At 40.4% G+C, this 17,808-nt stretch overlaps 1 long non-coding RNA gene across 1 annotated transcript; it reads right to left on the bottom strand.

The window, feature by feature from the left end:
* Positions 1–15,763: 15,763 nt before the first annotated feature.
* On the bottom strand, positions 15,764–17,158 carry LOC120536219. Its single transcript, XR_005635066.1, has 3 exons — positions 16,970–17,158; positions 16,402–16,468; positions 15,764–16,193 (listed from the first exon to the last, which is right to left on the bottom strand). It is a non-coding gene; the product is annotated as an uncharacterized LOC120536219 (long non-coding RNA).
* Between the last annotated feature and the right edge of the window lie 650 nt (positions 17,159–17,808).

The raw sequence follows: 17,808 nt of genomic DNA, 5'->3' as shown, positions 1-17,808 counted from the left end.
TGCAATATAAATTTGTTAGAATGGTTTTGCATTTACACTCTACTCAAATAGATGAATATTGTTACGCGATAAACATTTTTTATGATTTGTGTAAGTTGAATGATATTTTGTACTCCTGGGGAGCACAACACAGCATGTCTAATTGTGACTGAAGCTCTTAGCATTTTATCCTTTTTAGGTCCACACAATGAACAAAGAGTAGTCTCTGTTTGGTAACAGTGTAATGGCGACTGACTTGATTTTGTGTGCTTAGGCTTTAGTTCTTTTGAACAGGTGGTAAAGTACTGTGAGAAATGCTTTTACTCTTTTGAGAATTGCATGTAGTTTTTGGAGCATGTGGTTAGTGCCTTAAGAAACACGTCAACAGTTACAGACAAGCACACAATAATTAGGTTAGGCACTGTAAAGCAGAGCATCCCCACTGATTAGTTTAAAATGATACAGACACTATAAAGTCTGTTAACATCTTGATTGAGATAAGAGCAGTTGACTAAGGCGGGGAAGCTACTTATTCACCTCTGCAGCGATGGAAAATGAGTGAGTGAATGAGTGGGTGAGAGTGAGTGTTTGTTCTTATATCAGATATAATTGACTTGGAGATACCAGATTTCTATTAGCTGAACCAATTTAACCTTTGAAACTGAATTGATTGATGTGAGGGCATGAATATGCATATGTGCTCGAAGTCAGCGCCATAGCTACATCCCCATGCGTGTCAGGAGCCCAGGGTCCTTACATTTGAGACTCTGCAGTCTCTCAATCAAAGCCCACAAGACACATTCTTCAAATGCTTTGGAAGTGCAAAGCTAGGACCTGCAGTGTACGCCCCATAATGTCCTTCTGTGTGACCTGAATGGAGGATGAACTTCTCATTATTGGTCATGACCTTCACACACAAGAAAGAAAGAAAAAAAGAAAGAAAGAAAGAAAGAAAGAAAGAAAGAAAGAAAGAAAGAAAGAAAGAAAAAAAAAAAGAAAAAAAAGAAAGAAAGAAAGAAAGAAAAAGACAAATGACTCCTAAATTGACAAAGAAAGTTTGTAATTCTTGCTATTATACAAAGGCTGACCCCGCGCTCTAACCTCCAAAGGTCATGCGAAAAGACAATTTCCCCTCGGGGTTTAATGAAGCGTATCACAACCAAGACCTCTAAATTACAAACTCTGCCATTCAAGTGTGCTCATTCCAGCTCAGCCCTTGACACAGATATGCAGACCATTTCTGTCAATGGACTAACATCACTCTTCTGGAGCAATGGTCGAAGATAGCACCTGTCAGCTACAGGGATTCGGGTTCAATGTTCAGCCAAGTCACTTCCCATGTACAGATTACACATTCTTCAAGCGTGTGGGTCTGATTTCTTCATATATCGAATGTGCACGCCAGATTAATTGTCAGCTCTTAATTTTTCTTTGTAAACTAATTGCGGGGTGTGTGACATTGTGTGCTGTAATGGGCTGGCTCCCTATTCAGGCAGGTTTTTTGTGTTGTACCTGATCCTTCTCACATAGTCTCTGCTTCATTATATACTTGCTTTTTAAAAAACAAGAAGTTCAGAAAGTGATTGGACTTCTGATCGTGTGGGTACTCTCAGTGGCTAAGGTGGTGTCGGACTGTTACTACATTTGTGCAGTTACCTTTGCAAGACAGAGTTCATAAGCTCAAGGTAAATTACAGTCATTTAGATGTTCTTTGCACAGATATGTTAAGTGATATTCGATGCGTCACACAGAGGGTTGGAGGCAAAGATTGAAGCAACGTCCTGGAGGTTTATGGTCCAATAGGCCACACTGCCTAGAATCTGTAAAGCCAGAATGGTCCTATCCCAACGCTATCCCACCTGTGGAGCTAAGTATCCCGCTTGTGCTATGCACTGTGCATCAGTAGCGGCACCAGGATTTCATAAATGAGTCTGTCGAAATGCTGGCCTAATGTTATTTTTATTTATATTTATTTTAAAAAACATTTCATAAGTCCAGTCATACCAATGTGAACAACCAACTAATATCTATACATGTAAAAAGCAAAGCCCTCATTAACTCATCACTAATTCTCCCACTTTCCATATAGGTGGAAAGCTGAAGTTTCGCAAGTTCATTCCTTGCAGTGTACATGTCCTATTGCAACACCCAAGGGAGGGAAACAGGTGTACCCCCCCAAACTGTATATTGTGGCAAGCTGCTGGGGGTGATACCCAGCCAGGATGCCCAGAAGGACCAGAGGAGGGATTACGTCTCCTCCAGACCATGAGGGAGCGACTGCCCTGGTGTCTTTGGGGACCACGGGAACAGAGCTTGTGGTCACCGCCACGGGGCGCCCCAATGCCTGAGGAGCCCTGGCACTCAGCACTTCCGCCACACCTAGAAGTGTTGGGCTTAAGAAGACCTGGGACACCCGGAGTGCTTCCAGGTGTGTAGCCGGTACTTCCGTCACACTTGGGAGTGCTGGCGGAAGCTAATCAGGAAACACCTGGAGCACGTCCGGGTGTGTATAAAAGGGGCCGCCTCCCTCCATTCGATGGCTTGAGTTGGGAGCGGAGAAGGACAGAGCTCAGGAGGAGAGGAAAGAAGGCGGCTTGAAGAGAGAGAGAGGCATTTTGGATAGGCCTCGATTTTGGGGGAGTTTTGGCGCTGTGTGCTGCACTGTCCATAATAGTTGAAAATAAAGTGTGTGTTGGGCGACTTATAACGATGTCTGCCTGTCTGTGTCCGGGCTGCTTTCCACAATATATAGATAGGGGAAACCCATCCTCATTATTTCTGCGACTTCCAATAGATGTAGGAAGCCCAAATTTCCTATGCCCATACTTTAAACTGTACTTACAATCGTTAAGTATGTTTCAATTTGTGCTGTGCCCCGTAATGAACTTTCGAAAATAACATGTTCTTTTCGGCAGTTCTCACCATTATGCTGTAAGGAACTTTCGGAACTGACCTCTCCTTTTGGTGGTTTCATTCCTTATTTTCATTAACAGAGGATTTATTTCACGGCAGAGACACACAAGAGCCGCCCCCGGTCTCCCTACCTTTTTCCGCGCACCTACCATGTGGTTGGCTCCCTGCCTAAAAATGTGCATTTCACATACACAACATTTACAATCATAAATTAAACTCTTTACAATCATCAAATTCACTCTCAATAGTAAAATAACCCTACGACAATTAGATTGACAATCATGTTACGTTATTTTTAAAATGTTTCCTTTTCTTTTTCATAACTTCTTTAACACACTACTTCACCCCTGAGAAGCACGTGAATTTTGCTAGTCCATTATAATTCTAACCAGCAGCATTATGCATTAGCAAAAAAATGGATTACCATTTTTGCCATTCCTTGTAGTTTGTGTGTGCATGATTGATGCATGTGCTTCCGGTCTCTAAATTGAACTGTTATAACCTGTAGGGGTGCCACTGAGCCCAAAACCACAGACACAGTGTCACTCAGCCCAATTCCAGGGTTCATATAAAGAGCATTTATTTGTTAACAATATGTTTCCAATAATCACCAAACAAAAGATCAGTATCAGAATAAAATAAGTAATCGATTTCTCAATTCCTACTTCCTTCCTTCAAGTGAGTGTGGCCCTCTGACTCTGACTGTCTGGGGTGAGGCTGCAGGCAGACTTCTGGGTCATGTGGACACCTGGACAGTCCTCTGCTGACAGCTCTCCTCTGGAAGCACCCAAGGACCCTGACACGGCTGTGTTTCCAAACCCCATTTCCCAGCATGCTTTGCAGGTGTCCGAAATTGGGTGCTAATTTCCAAGTGTGGAAACAAACTGCTCTCAGCACTCATGTCCGATCAGTCCATCCATTATGGCCTCCTGGTCAGGCAAGAAATCATCCTCCAACCTGGCCAGGATCCCTGCATTTCCTCCATGGCACTTACACACTGAATCCTTTATCACCAAGATAAATAAATCCCATCAAACATACTGTATCTTTTATACAAAATGAGCTAGAAAGCTACCTGCTTTACAGGGGTTAGAAACTTCATTACCAATTGAACTGGTGGCTCATGAATATTACGCAAATCCGTGAGCTTGGCCCAGTGGCGGAGTGGTGGTACATTTTTTAACATGCCAAGCAGTGATGCTGGTTGCAAAGCCATCGTTAAAGATAGCAGAGCTAGTGGTGGGATTTTCACTTGTTATTAGGACAACGTCGACATCTTTAGTGTTGAGATTGGGCTTTGGAACGTCTCGCAGTTCTAGTCGTTTACTGTTACTAATGAAACCTCAAAGGGTGACTCTTGGAGACATTGTTCATGCTTATCTTGCCTTCTTCACGTTTTCATCCAACTGGACTTACCTGTATAACAAGTAAATTCAATAAAATGCTAGGTGTTTGCCTCCTGTTAACATCATATGTTTTGAGCGCTTGATTGCTAAAATGATTGATAAAATTGAAATCTTATTACATACACATATGTCATCCAGTTGGCATATACACTGTGCACTGTACAGATTTATCCAGCAGACTATAATTTTTTGTAAGCCATCGTCATTCTTAAGGCTCTGACTGCTGGTTAGATTCTTCTATTATGAGACCAGTTACGCTCAGGGATACTCAGCTCTGGTTTTGGAGGTCCGTGCTGACTACACTTTATAATTAGAACCCATTTATTTACAATAAATCAATGTATTTTTGGGGGGCTTTTAATCAACTTGTTTGTTAGGGTCTTTAGAACCCTTCGTTGCCTATTTTAGTTTTCAATTGTGCATTAAGGGTTCCATTGCTGCCTGTTTTCTGTTCTTTTGTAAATGACAAAGGAACCACCAGCTCTCTGGATAATGTGCTCCCATTTAAACCTGAGTGCATGCATCATGAAGCGTTTGGGTTAATACAATATATGGAAATAAAGGATAGAGAAGGGAAGGAGCAAGAGGTACAAATCTGTTGTATATAACAAAACATAGAGCTAATATTCTCAGCAAATAAACAATCCTCAACGTGATAAAGATTTGTATTGGAACAATGAAAGCATTTACAAGCCATATAATTAAATACCAAGTTTGATTATCTGCTAGGCTTAGCTTTTAATTACATAACTGGTTGGAATGAAAACCTGCAGCCATTGTGGACCTTCAGGACCAGAGTTAAATACCTCAATCTAGAGAGCAGAGTCCTTTTCATAGCCGATAAGACCAAATAAGGAAACAAATAGGTGCAGTAGTGCTTAATGCCCAGCTTGAGTGCCATCTGGGTGCCTATTGTGTGGAGGCGGTCAGGTATTTCTCTCACAGGAATAGTCGATTGTTTATTCTAAAGTATTATTATGGTGCCTGTTCCCGTTGCATTCTTTCTTGGGTTAGTGTTTACTTCATGCCCAGCTCCTTTCAGCCCTGTTTTTGGGAAAGAATACCTTTAGTAAGTGAATGAACGGAGGCGCAGGTCCGTGATACAGTTTGCATATTAGTAGCTAGAAATCCACAAAGTGCGAAAATGAATCTCGTCTCTTAAAATAGTTTTATATTTCTAAGCTATCGACAACCTACCAGGTGTCATCATCAGAGGAAAATGATTAGACAGAGAGAAATAAAAGGCAATTTACAGCTGGGGAAGGGGGAGATTGTGGTGGGGGGGATTAATAAGGTAGGGTTCTTTTTTATCATTTGAATGTTCTTCATTTTAAACCTGCATATGCTGGCTGTCTTTGAATGGCGTTTTCATTAGAGAGCCGCAATTCAGCCCGCGCTCTGCCACTCTTAGTGTTGGCCTTGAATTTTACTTTCACCATGTCCCAGTTAAACCTGTGATAGGTGTGTAAATCAGTGACCGGGGGTCTGTCCTACTGACGGCATCGCAATGTTCCTGTATTCCTGTTGCAAGTCTTTTCGATTTTTGTCCCACGTATACTGCTGGGCATGCACTGCATGGAATTCTGTAAACTGCATTTGTTGTCTCTGTGGTCGACTTTTTGATTTTAGCATTGAACAGGACAGTCCATAAAGTGCTTAGCCAGTTTGTGTGCTATCTTGATCTCAGGTCTGGACAGGGCCAGGGCGTATGCTATACTTTCCGACACGCCACAATGATAAGGGAGGGTGTGGTAGGTGTGGTAGGGGGACCAAGATGGAGCCAACTGTTTGCTGAGGTTTGGGGCGTCTCTAATATAGGCATTGCTTAATAAATGTCTAAAAAAGATATATATATGGTACATGGTATATACGTATAGAGCTAGAAATCCACAAAGGGAGAAAATGAGTCACATGTCTCAAAATATTCTTCACACCTGGCCTTTTGACACCACCATCAGAGGAAAATGATTAGACATACAGGAATCAAAAGCAATATGTTGGTCAGAAAGTCTTCTTTACTATTTGGAAGTTTGTCTCTTTAAGCCTGCATATGCCAGCTTCATATCCAAGTGTCTGTTAATGGCGTTTTCATTTGATAGCCATGATTCAGCTAGCTCCCTGGCACTCTTAGTATTTGCCCTGAAATTTACTGGCACCGTGTCCCAGTTAAACGTGTGATAGGTGTCGAAAGCGCAGGAATAAAAGACTATTTTAAGATGCGTGATTCATTTTCTCCCCTTTGTGGAAATTCTAGCTATAAATATGCAAATGGCATCACAGACCTTCACTTATATATGTATATAAATATATATATATAAACTCTATACAGCGCTCATGCATGTGAGAGACTTGTTCTGGGAAAACCAGCAATGCTGAGGGAGATTAAAAAGTTTCAGGGTCAGTTGTTGAACTACTTCTGTTTATTGTTATCAGATGTGGATAAGGTTAAACGTGTTTCAATATTTTCACCATTTTGATTATTCACTCCATTTTGTGCTCTGCTCGCTGCCTGTTTTCTCAAAGGACCTTTTGTGTGGAAGCTGCACTGTTAGAATGGGAGGCGACTATCCTACCGCACAGTGAAATTGGCCCCGCCCATGGACATGCCTCTCATTGGCCCAGTGTGGCTGGCGCTGCTTCTCATATTCACATATGCACTCCTTAAACTTTTATGTGCTTTCACTAAAAGGCTTGAGTTCTTCACCTATTGCTTTAACAAGATCCTCAACAATGCTTTACCTAAAAATTGTGTCTAATTTTAATTTGCCTATATTTATCAACTAGTCTCCTGACCTTTTCCCATGATGACCACGACTCCAGTGCCATCAATATATTCACTGCTACTGTCATCAGCAGCTCTTGCATTCAAAAACTGCCAACTGTGGGTGTCAAAGTGGACATGAAGATTTGCTTTGAAAAGGACTGAGCATTTAGAATTGTCTGATATCAGTTTTCTATGTACAAGACCAAAGTATCTAAAAATGCGAAAGTAAGGGGGCACAGCAGGGAGTTTAGTGAGAGGTGGGTACACATCTACATGGTCAGGGGTTACTCAGACCTATACATCTATCCTCTATTCTACAGTAATGTAATGTAAGGAGTTGGTGGTGGATTTTAGGAGGCCCAGGCCCCTCATGGACCCCGTGATCATCAGAGGTGACTGTGTGCAGAGGGTACAGACCTATAAATACCTGGGAGTGCAGCTGGATGATAAATTGGACTGGACTGCCAATACTGATGTTCTGTGCAAGAGAGGACAGAACCAACTATACTTCCTTAGAAGGCTGGCATCTTTCAACATCTGCAATAAGATGCTGCAGATGTTCTATCAGACAGTTGTGGTGAGCGCTCTCTTCTACGCAGTGGTGTGCTGGGGAGGCAGCATAAAGAAGAGGGACACCTCACGCCTGGACAAACTGGTGAGGAAGGCAGGCTCTATTGTAGGCACGGAGCTGCACAGTTTGACATCCATGGCAGAGTGACAAGCGCTGAGCAGGCTCCAGTCAATCATGGAGAATCCACAGCATCCACTGAACAGGATCATCTCCAGACAGAGGAGCAGCTTCAGCGACAGACTGCTGTCACCGTCCTGCTCCACTGACAGACTAAGGAGATCATTCCTCCCCCACACTATGCGACTCTTCAGTTCCACCCGGGGGTTTAACAAAGTTAAACAAAGTTATTGTCAGCATTTTAATTACTCTTTTATTTAATATTGTCTGTTTTTATCAGTATGCTGCTGCTGAAATATATGAATTTCCCCTTGGGATTAATAAAGTATCTATCTATCTATCTATCTATCTATCTATCTATCTATCTATTTATCTATCTATCTATCTATCTATCTATCTATCTATCCTGCCTACTATACTAAAATTAAAATCTATCTATCTATCCTGCCTACTATACTAAAATTAAAATATACTATCTATCTATTATGCTAAAATTAAAATCTATCTATCTATCTATCTATCTATCTATCTATCTAATGCACAGAGTTTAATCCAGAATTTCCAAAGTTATTATTGATCAGTAAAGCACTGCAGTGCTTCGATTTTTTGCAAGCCCATGGTCATGCTTCATGTTGGCTACATTATGGCACTGGAAGTTACTTCAAAGTCTGCATAATCTTTAACATATCTATGATTATGTGCTTTACCTTTTTTTTGCTTTATTAAAGAAATGTTGTCTCATTTTTGCAAGACTTGACTTTTATTTTAGTCAAACTACATCATAAACTGCTTCTTTGCTCTTGTTTTTTACCACCCATTTTTCATTTGAAGATATCTTTGTATTCTCCAGCTGTCTGTCCCCCATTTTTTACATACACCTTAATAAAGGGATAAGTGCCTGCATGTCTGTTTTTGTGTCTGTTCAGTTACTATGTATCTGTCATTCCAACAGATGGTGCATCACAAACATTTTTAGTAATAAAATGCATTGCATTTGTCATTCCAACCAATGGTGCATGATACACATTTACACTGCTTTTATGAATCCTATAGCAAATATAACAGAGACATATACATTGCATGGTGCACTGCAAACATTAATGCTGAGGTCGATGTTGATTATTCAGATTTCATCCCATCTTATGCAGTTTGCACAGCTAGTTAACTTATAAAATTGACAGGAGTCAAGACTTTTAGAACACAAGCCTTCCACACTTAACTAAATCTGAACACTTGGCTAAAGAAAATGCGTAAATATACTAAAGGAAGTGGAGACAAACCATGGGAAACATCTGCTCTCATTGGCCTAATGTTTTTTAATAAACCCTTCTGTATCACAAATTCATAATCACGCTTATTGTTTAAATTCTGTTTGCTGTGACTCCATATTTTGTCACAGTATACGCATTATCAAAATACCCATGCAAAAGCTGCTGGCATTAATGCCATTCCTGTGCTGAGGCAGCTCCTGGCATGTGGGCACAGCAAGGTTAGTCCATGGTGGCAAAGCCTGTCAATTCATTGAGTGGGCGCTCATCTATAAAACTCTCTCTGCATTTCCGAGGACCTCGGGAATGCCAGGCTGTCCTCATTCTGGCCACCTGACTAGTTTCTTATTACTTGTTCTTCACTTTTTGAATGGCCTAGATAGTACACCCACTGTGGGTTTCAATATAATAATTTCATTATTATTAATGATCTTACATTGTCTATCAGCAGCTTTGACTGTAATAACATCTGCATTCTGAAGAAATATTGATTGATTGACCAAGTATGAATAAATATCTTTTACAATGTAATTGACAAAAATCAAGTATATAAAAGTTTCCGCTACATAATAAATGTGCTACATTTTTAAAAAAGTGTTTAAGGTTCAGGTTATGTAAAAATAATTACTTAAATCTGCAAGGTTTAGTTGAGTGTTGCACTTTAATAGCAATAATTAAAATCAAGTTTATGCTCTTTTGTCCAAACAAACTTAAAGACATTTTGAAAAAAATGTTCAAACCTTTTTTGAAGCATGGCAGGATCTTATCAATAACAGTTTAGAATAAGCTTCTAAATTGGGGACGAGGATCCTATTCCTTCCTTGCTGCTTCAAAGATTTGCTTTGTTGGCCAACTTTTCTCTGTTTCGTTTCTTTGAATTTTGGATTTGTTAAGTTTGATTTGATTATATGGATTGTTGTTTGCTTTAAAACAATGTTAGTGAAATAAAAAAAGAAAGAAATGTAATGCACTGTATACTAATATCTTTTTCAGAAATTAAACGCATCACCTATAATCGTAGTAGTGTGTTCAGTTGACACCTAACGACCTCTGTATAGGGGACAAAAAAGAACTGACAACGCTCATTATGTCACGGATGCCACACTGATACTGCACAGTGACACACATGCACTAAGAGGGTCACCTGCTGGGCTCATCAGAGATATGTACTTCCACTCCAGGACACGAGGGGGTGCTGTCGCTGATGGTGTGCTCTCTTTTTTCATTCACAGCTCTGACTCCGCCCCTTCCGGTCCAGCGACTATAAAACTGAGATGCTCCGGATGGTGCAGGATTCATGAGCAGATTGCCGGACGGAGCTCCAACCTGACGGTTTGCTGTCAAGGCCGGAACCTATCAAGGAATATTGCCTTGTGTTTGCTGTTATTTGCGCCATTGAGCGCTTATTGATTTTCTCGACTTATTAGTTACTAAAAGGGGCGCTCTAACATTTCTTGGGTGGACATGTGAGTTTTCTCGGTTGACGGCAGCAAACAAAGCAACTCAATAAATGACACCTTTGTTTTTAGGCCAAGTGCACTTACAACAAGACGTTTTACCATTTTTACTGTTTCATAGCCGGTGTGTCTTGTGCTGGTGTTTCTTGGCTGCTATTGTACTGAGTAAGGAGTGCAGATACGAGATTTCAGTTTTTTGTTTTTTATGTTTAATTTGAAATCCTTTTTTAATGTCCTGTTTTCACTTTATAATTCTGGGGTACTGAGTGTTGCTTGATGTGGGAAAAAATAAATGTAAAGGATATGGGCATTAGGAAGTAGCAAAGGAAAATGTGAATAAAAAAAGTGGCGGGGTCTGAGTACTTTCTGCATCCACTTTACAAAGACGGTTGTCATCAAGCAAGAAGAAAGCACCAGGCATTAAAGAAGAAACAGCTTAGCAAAAAGGGGACAAATAATGAGCATTGCCAAAGCACGTAGAAGAAAGTTCATTCTCAGCATGATTGGCATATACCAATGAAATGCATTGAATTGCTGAGCATAAGGGTTTAGAATAATCTCGGCAGTAACAGTGCTTAGTTGGAGCACCTTTGTCCTGTTGGAAGGTAATCCTTTAACCCAGTCTGAGGTCCAGAGTGCGCTGAAGCAGGTGTTTATTAAGGATATCTCTGTACTTTGCTCCGTTTGGTTTTTACTCACCCCAGACTAGTCTTTTTTGAAACAAAACAAAACAAAATAAACCAGAATCAACAGTATGCTACGGCCACCACCATGCCTCACCGTTGGAATGGTATTGTGATGTGGTGTGATGAGAGGTGTCTCGTTTCCATCAGACATGATGCTAATCTTGGTTTCTTGAGACCAGAGAATCTTGTTTCTGACAGTCAAGTGTCTTTCAGTGAGCAGAGCCACTTTGACACAAAGCCCAGATCAGTGGAGTGTTGCAATGATGGCTGTCCTTCTAGAAATTTCTTTCATGTTCACACAGCTTCTTTGGTGCTTTCCCACAGTGGCCATCAGGATTTTGGTGATCTCTCTTACCGACAATCTTCTCCTGACTGGCCGGCCAGCTCTAGGAAGGGTCATGGTTAGGGAGCCCGGGATTTCCGGACATTTTCATTCCCGGGAATGAAACTGCTGTAATTCCCAGGAAACCAGGAACGGCCAAACTCACATATATAGCATGTAAAAGTGTAAAAATCGATCAAGAAATAACAGAGTTATAGTTGAAAATAATTAAGTGGCACGGTTTTTTGGCCCACGGTGTAGTGTGTTGCAGATTAATTTAGTCAACCACCAGCAATTGTCAGTCTCCCAGCTCCCATTAAGACTGAGCACAGTGGACTGGGAGGAGTCTGCACTCTGCAGCTCACGAATGCCGGGACGGGGCAGACTTCATTGACGTCTGTCAGACAACAGCTTTGAACAGTAACTTGAAATTGCAATGCGTCAGTCTGTTGCATCCGCATTATCTGTGCCAAGAAACTTGCCATCACAGAATGATGACAAGAAACTGGATGCATCAGTAAAAGCTGAAATGGTGGTGTTTCAAAGCAATGGCAAGAGCCGGGGTTGTTTAGAACAAGTGTATCAGTACCTGATCAGGTAGATCGCGTTGCATTCAAAAAAAAATTTTTTTAAACGTTAATCTATCATATATCCTCCCTATGGCATTTGCCACTTGATTGACATAAAGGGCGGCCAGTCTGAGATCTCTTTCCTTCTAACACACTGGTCATCCCACATGCACCCATACAATCAGATTGTGATTCAGACGACGAATGCCATGAATGTAATTACACCGATCTACATGCTGTCAAATAAATGAACCACACGCCGTGGTGCAACGCAAAGGGCAAAATACGTGTAGCGTACTCTTTGCATTATTTGACTGTAAAACTATGCAGATCATTTCGACCTGGTAATTTTAAAAGTAGCTTGCAAGCCGAAAAAGTGTGGACACCCCTGAACTAGATACATGTACTTATATGACAGCATGAACTGCTTGTAGATAAGGTTAGACTTTTATTGGTGTCAACATATTGCAGTAGTTTTATTAAAAATAAGTGTTGGTTGTTCTAAAACCGTTCACATGTAAGATGCCCGTGCACTGTGTCATCCCCGGGAGCCCGAGATTCCCAGGAATTCCCGGGAATAGATAAACCCGTCCGGGAATGGATTCTCTAGTCATGGTTGTTCCAAACACCTTCCATTTAAGAATTATGGAGGCCACTGTGCTCTTGAGAACCTTTGTAGCTTTGCCCAGATCTGTGCTTTGACACAATCCTATCCTGCTGGTTATTCCTCTGAGCTCATGGCTTGCTCAACTGTGGCACTTTCTATAGACAGCTGTGTGTGCCTCTCCTAATCATGTGCCACTATTTGAATTGACAACATCTGGATTCCAAACAAGGTGGAGAAACATCTCAATGATGAGCTACAGAATGGGATGCCCCTGAGCGACATTTCAAATGTCATAGCAAACGGTCTGAATACTTGTGTCAGTGAGATATTTCAGTGTTTCGTTTTGCTTTGTCATTCTAGGGTATCAAGTGTGGCTTGATGTGGGGATAAATGAATTTAAAAAGTTTTTGCACAAAACTGCAACATAATAAAATGTGAAAAAGTAAAGGAGTCTGAACACACTGTATGCATGTAGGCTTACTGGATTAAGCTCTTCCATAGTCGCCAGACGTGACACTAAACAACTCCTGTGCACCCGTTAAGGCACCTGACGCTCTTCACCTATAGAATGAATGAGGCTGCATATCCATTACCATTGAACTACCACGTGACTAAACCAGCGCGAGCCGCTCTGCCCAGTGACGTTACACCCACGGTGACTCACGCGCGTCCCCCGCAGCATCAGTTCGCTTCACTGGCGAGTCACTTCATGTCCGTTTGGCACAGGTCGTCCTCGTGCACGCGGGCTCTCTTTCTCCCACTGCTTCCACTGAGGAGAAGGTGTTTGCTGTGCACCTGTGTCTAGTTCGCTTTCAGATAAGCGTGGAAGTGTAGAGCAGTGGGCCTGCTGTTTGGAACTGGAAGCACCTTTCAGTGAAGGTCGTTAATATACTGACCCCCTCCTTTCATATATAGAACGGAGCCTAACATTGGGCGCAACGATGAAATCCTCAGTGGACGGGATAAGAGGCCATCACTGGGCATTCTTACGCGCCCCGGGCCGGTTTAGAGACGGGGAGTAACATATAACTAGCCGGGATGCAGAGGAGGGCAAAATTTTCCATGCATACAGTTAGAATTTCGCGTTACACTGCACGTTTGGCAGTAAAGACCCTGAAAACGTTCACAGTGAAAACCGGGGCCGGATTAAGACCTTTAGAGTCCCTAAGCACTTAAAAGAGTTTGGTGCCCCCGCAAATATATATATATATATATATATATATATATATATATATATATATATATATATATATATATATATATATATATATATATATATATATATATATATATATAAGCTGCTTTGTACGACTTGAACGGGACAGCCGACCTGACCGAGACGAGAGCGATCACGTGAGCCTCGGTGGAGCGTGTGGCAGTTACAACATTAAACTTTATCATTGCCCTCTGTTATTACTAATTCATTATTACTTTTATGTATGGATATATATATTTTTTATTTTGTTTAATGTGGGAGCCTTTTTTTGTGGAACCTGGTTCAGCTGCACCAATTGCAGGTTTGCTCTATACGGTCTATGGTAAATCCGGTAATGGAAAATTTCTGTGCAGCACACCCGCCCCCAACCCAGCCAACCCCCCAACTTCCCTTGATGTCTTAAACACGTGCTTTATTTTACTTAATGGTTAATCCAGCTTTGATGAAAACGATCAGAAAGTGAGCGGCTCGAATTCGGTCACCGGAGCTGTAAGGCAGCGCCATTTATAATTGTATTGAAAATAATGAGAATATATGATCGCAGTGTTAGGGAAAATAAAAGAAAATACGCATATGCATTTTCCTTTATGATCGCTGCACGCCCACCACTAACATAAAAAAAAAAATTCCAAGCCAATTCCATAGGCTACCACACGCATACAATACGAACGGAGAGCCTACGTGCGAAAACTCACGTCCAGTCTTTAGGGTGCGCCTGATGTGCTTGGCTCATGTTTCACAAGACCGCAAGCTAAATATACATTGTAAAAAAATAAATAAATCTCAAGGTGCCCCCTCCGAGCATTTACTGTTTAATGCTTACTCTCCCCATTTGCGCATACAGTTTTTATTAACCTCTTCCGCGCTTTTTCTCACTCCCTTTATGGAATCTACAGAAGCGCCTAAAGCGCTGCTACTCTTATGTGAGTAGCCCGGCTCCATCCATATTGGTAAGGGTGGCATCCGACCTCGGGAGTGCATGATGATGGGGTGGTGATAAACTCCCAAAAAAAAAAAAAAAAAGGCAATAAGTAACTGTATACCCGTGAGCGGGGATTTGGTTCGGCGGGGACATGATATCTGGAGATCTGCCTGACTTCATGACCTGCCACCCAGTCTGTTAGTAGTTAGTGGCTGACCTTACGGTTCACGCAGGTTGTGTTTGTTCAATGCACTAATCATAATGCGCCCTTTTTTCTAGACAGATATAAATGATATTTACTTAGAAACGGTATCCATATACATTTTCCACGCAAAGATCCATTGCCAATCCCCATGTAGTTTTCCAAAGTTTTTAAATTGCACTCCTTTTCAAATCCTGGCAGCCTATTTGCATGAGCCTCACGTGTTTGATTTCAGCCTTTGTGATGCCATACCTCGAAAATCCGAAGTTGGCGACAACACTCTGCCCGTTATACTGAAAAAAATGTTTTTTTGAAATTCATTTTTTAAGGTAAATTGTTGCACGAAATTTATGCATGTAAATCCACTTCTATATAATTACATTATATTTACCAATTGTTTTTTTAGTACTATCAGCTCATTTATTTTGAGTAGATTTTACTATAATTGTGCCTTACTGCAACTAGTTATGCATGTTGAGTTTACTTAAATGTTTTACATAAATGGTCTCCATATTTTTTTTTTTTAAATGAACTCAATCTGTGTTTTAATGCTAGGAATCACTAATAAATATTTTTGAGTAAACTGAACTTAGTGTATAAAATAAAAATATAGTATTTATTAATGTATTAAACTGTTGTTAAACTTTGAAAAATTCAAATTTAGGACAGAAACCATAGAAACTAAAATTTGAAACAAAGCTTTAAGTAACCTTGTCAATGAAAATGAAAAGTATACAAAAATGTTGCTTTGCCATGATGTTGACATATGAAACTGCGCATTTGAAGAATCTCATAAAGTACAACTTTACAACAGAACAAAATCCTCACTTTAAGAGTATTACAGAAATACTTTACAGGACAAGAACAGACACTACAGATTTGCACATATCATGTTGTTCAGGCCAAAAAGTTTAGGGGGCAGCCTTTTAGCATTGATTTGCTTTAGTATAGGTTTTGCACAAATTCATAGTAGCATTTTAGCTCTTTGGGATACTGCGGGTTTAGTGCATAAATCATCCCTAACATCATTGCACAGGCTCTTGCTACAGTGTTCAGATTGTCCAGAATGACGATGCAGTCGATAACAATTCCAACATCTGCATAGACTCCAATGTCTCTACCTTCCACCTTGATGACCTAGATGCCCATGGTAGTCCTTTGCTGGTCCCTTAACATGTCATCTGCTTGGACATCCTGTATATTATAATTTAATTCGAAAATGTTACATTTTTGCCATTAAACTTTGGTATTTCATAAAGTTTTCCCTTTTAAAATGGACCACTTGACTTTCAAATCTTTATTGTAGCCACTACTCACCTTCAGCTGCTGCCTTATACCTAAACAGATAAAGTATAAATCCCATATACCCTTCACAGTCAATAATTTAGACCAATGAACTTACCAGAGATGTTTGTTGTTTGAAAAGGAAATGAGTCCTGTTTCACTCCAAGATTGAGGACTAGTACAACCTACAAGATAAAAGTGGGTTTCAGTGCCAGGGCAAGTGGATGGACTGGTAGCAAGCACCAGCTTTTGTTTAGTAATCTGTAAGGTTTCTAACTAAGTATAAAATATATTTGTTTCTTTATCTAAACTTAGCTTTTCAGACAGAAATTACATATAATGAATATTAAAGTAAGGTTAAAACTGCACAGAAGAGGCTATAGCCAGGGCGAACTCTGATTTAAAGTAACTAAAGTTTAATCAATTATATTTACCATGACTGGTGCATAAAGAGCTGGATGAAGATCATGGGGAATTAGACATATTAAGGTCACATAGTTTTCTCCATTTTTCCAGATTGGATATCTTTACTAACCCTATCATTTATAGATACCCAAAAGATTTTCATGCTCGGTTTTTAAGGTTCTTGTTTGTATATACAAAGCTGACATTACGTTTTATTTTACAATACATGTTTGCTGTACATCTCCTGTAGTCCCCACGTCAGCAGTGTTAATGGAGCTCACCTAAACTACTGTAGAGCTAACAAGTGATGTCTGCGACTGCAGTTACAGCTCTGACTCCGGTCAAGTATCGTCACGGTCCATTCCGACGGCTGCAGGACTCACTCGTGCAAACAGCGAACATACCGTCTTGAGAGGAGTTTTCCGGAGCAGCAAAAGGGTCCGTGCATTGACTTTCACTGTAGCTTTTACATCTGCCACATTCTGAAAGAGCATGATTTAAAATCGTGATTAATAGAGAAAACGACCTAGTAATAATCTTAACATCCATGAGTTGTGATGATTTAAAGAACCTCGGAGGAGAACTGCACCAGTTTGTTAGCAATGCATACCTTTATCAAAGTCGGGGCTGCCAACATTTGATGTTACACACGCGAAAATACAATACCGTATATCAAACTTATTAATGAAATTACAGTATTTGTTAAGGAAAAAGAACATTTGTGCAACTAGGAATGTATTACATGATATATGCATTCTCAATAAAGCAAAGTCTAATAAATAAAGCAATACAAAGATTTACTCACCAGGGACAAAGCAAACCGAAAATGCCCAACTCGTTTGAAATGGGTGTACAGGGCTTTTCGCGGTCAAAACACGTTACTTTACGGCAGTAACTAAACGCATGCGCGAGATGTCAATTTTTTTTAAGATGATATTAAATAAGTTAAACAAGTTTGATGAAAACGTAGAAAAAAATGGTTTGAAACAACATATTATTGTCAATTAGAATCAAAAACGCATTACATTAATGAAATCTGCCAAAATTAATTATGTTGTATTTACTAGGGACCAAAATCATTTTTTTCAGTGTACTCCATTTATATTGTCTGCTGAAGATG

The sequence above is a fragment of the Polypterus senegalus genome, chromosome 10 (genome assembly GCF_016835505.1).
Source record: "Polypterus senegalus isolate Bchr_013 chromosome 10, ASM1683550v1, whole genome shotgun sequence".
Taxonomy (NCBI): Eukaryota; Metazoa; Chordata; class Cladistia; order Polypteriformes; family Polypteridae; genus Polypterus; species Polypterus senegalus.
Note: the sequence above shows the minus strand (reverse complement) of the source record. Positions and strands in the feature narration are given on the sequence as shown.